The sequence below is a fragment of the Delphinapterus leucas genome, chromosome 19, assembly GCF_059928025.1.
Source record: "Delphinapterus leucas isolate spDelLeu-1000000601 "Yukka" chromosome 19, BTC_Dleu_Yukka2, whole genome shotgun sequence".
NCBI classification, from domain to species: Eukaryota; Metazoa; Chordata; class Mammalia; order Artiodactyla; family Monodontidae; genus Delphinapterus; species Delphinapterus leucas.
In genome coordinates, this window is record NC_143147.1 from 45,167,144 (window position 1) to 45,169,383 (window position 2,240).

The window sequence follows — 2,240 nt, forward strand, 5'->3', positions numbered from 1 at the left end:
TTATTAATTATTTTCTCAAGAGAGTTGCTGTCTCCAGTAGCCTTGCAAAACATCTGCAATTACCTGGAAAGGCTTCTCTGTGTAGCCGCACTGTAGCTCCCTCTGGGAGCTTATTAATGTTGCCAAGGCATGAGCCCAGGCCTTCAGACTTCAAGAACCATGCCCTTTCCACTGTGAAACACTGCTTTTTGAGCCATTTTTTGAGATCTTTGGGGAAGTAATACCTGCAATGTAATTGGTATGTTTACCTATAGCTTACTCTGCGCTCCAACCCTGCCTGCCCCTGGGGTCTTCAAATAAATCACCGCAGCTAGAAAGGCAGAATGGAATTTTTACAACCGCAGTAAAGAACAACTATTTAAATCATCCCATCTTGAAAGAACCAGGAACTCAATCACCCCAGACAGATGTGGGCCATAAAAATCTGTTAGATCCTAAGATCTACCACCCCAAATACTGACCATTTGGGCTGATGAAATTCATCCTGTCAACAGCAGAATGTCCACACGTCATCAGTATCAGGGCTGTTCGTTTGCTTGGGTTTTTTTTAAAGGTCATTGTTTAAAGGGTAGCCCCCTGTGGGAAAGAATGCATGAGAATTCTGGTGAATTTTTTAAGCCTATGACATTTAGGCATTAAATGATATTTAAAAGCTCTCTCTCTGCTTTGGTCTCTATCTTTGCCCCTTTCTCTCTCTTCTCTCTCTCTCTCTCTGCCTCCCCCAGATACTTTATAGGGAAAAAAAAAAGAGTGGCATTTAAATAATATACGATTTTTATTATACATGACCTTAAGCTTCTAAAATTATACAATAACCTTGAGGTTTTAAAAATTCCCTTTGTAGCTGTCCTTGAAGGGTTTGTGGCATTGTGGTCCAGCCTGAGGGACAGTTCTAATTCACAGCCCCCTCACAGACAGTTAATGATTTGCCTGCCCTGGGACCTGCTAGGGATTTGCCTCCAGGGCTTGGGCTTTGCTTCATTCCTCGGGTGGGGACTCTCTCCTCGTACTACCATCCTCAGTGCCAAGCGGGCACCAAGGAACATGGGAAGATGACTTTCCCCCGTTACTGAGATTTTAATAGCAACTGCATGGCAGACAAGCCCACCACAGCTTCCAAAATGAACCCAGTGGGCTGGGAGCTTCTGCTGTTGGATGAAAGTAGACCAGTGACCTTTTTGCAAAGAGGCTTTGATGAGACTCTAAGAGTCTGAGTGGAGTCTCTGCCTTATCTAGAACACCACTAATTCTGACTCAGCTGGGCGGCAGAACGCCTTGTACAAATTCCAATGCAAAGCCACTCTAGATGCTCTCCAGGGCCCGATGACATACTTGGCTGGAGCTCCCCAAAGGTCTTCAGCATGAACAATAGCAAAGGCAACCTTACCTGGATGACGTAAAGACACCCAGGGCCAACGACTCACCGACCCCACAGCACACACCAATACCAGCCTTGAAATATACCTGCTAGGAAACTAAACAGGCTAACCTGTTGAATAGAACTGCTTAATATTAACCACCTGAGGGCCACAGTGCTTCTGCCAAGATGAATAATTTGGTAGGTCAGCAGCAGCAGCATCAACAACAACATCATCGTCACCATCTTAACAAATGGTACTCACCAAGTGCCTGATCTATGCCAGGCATGCAGCATTCAGGGCTCACAGGCATCATTATCTCAGCGAAGCTTCATGACAAACACGGTGGTAGTTATAATTATCCGCATTTTACAGAGAAGGATACTGAGACCCAGTAAGTTAATCAAGGTCACCTGCCCAGCAAGGTGAGAATTTGAACCCAGATTCATTGGTCCGCAAATTCATTTTTATAATTATCATGTTGTACTGCCTTAAAAGTTAAGAATGTCATCAAGTTCTTCAGCCTTACCCAGGAGGTTGTTAGTGCCTCCCTCTTGGGATAACACACCACGCACGTTCACCTTCCGATCTTAGCAGAATGCAGAGAAAGTTTGACAAGTATCTCCCCGAGGCAGTGAAGTGCAGTGGAAAGAGCCCAGACAAGGGTATATTTTCTATATCTACCCTTCTTGCCTAAGGCTCTTAGTTTAGGCTCATTCATGCCCTCTTGTTCCCCACATTTATACCTGTAAAATAAACTTAATAATACCTGGGTGTCTTAGCTAAGACACTTTTGGTTGTAAGGGACAGAAACAGAAGCCAGTTCAACTTTCCACTTAGCAAAGTGCTTGGTGAAGAGTCGAAGCTCCATAAATATGTGTT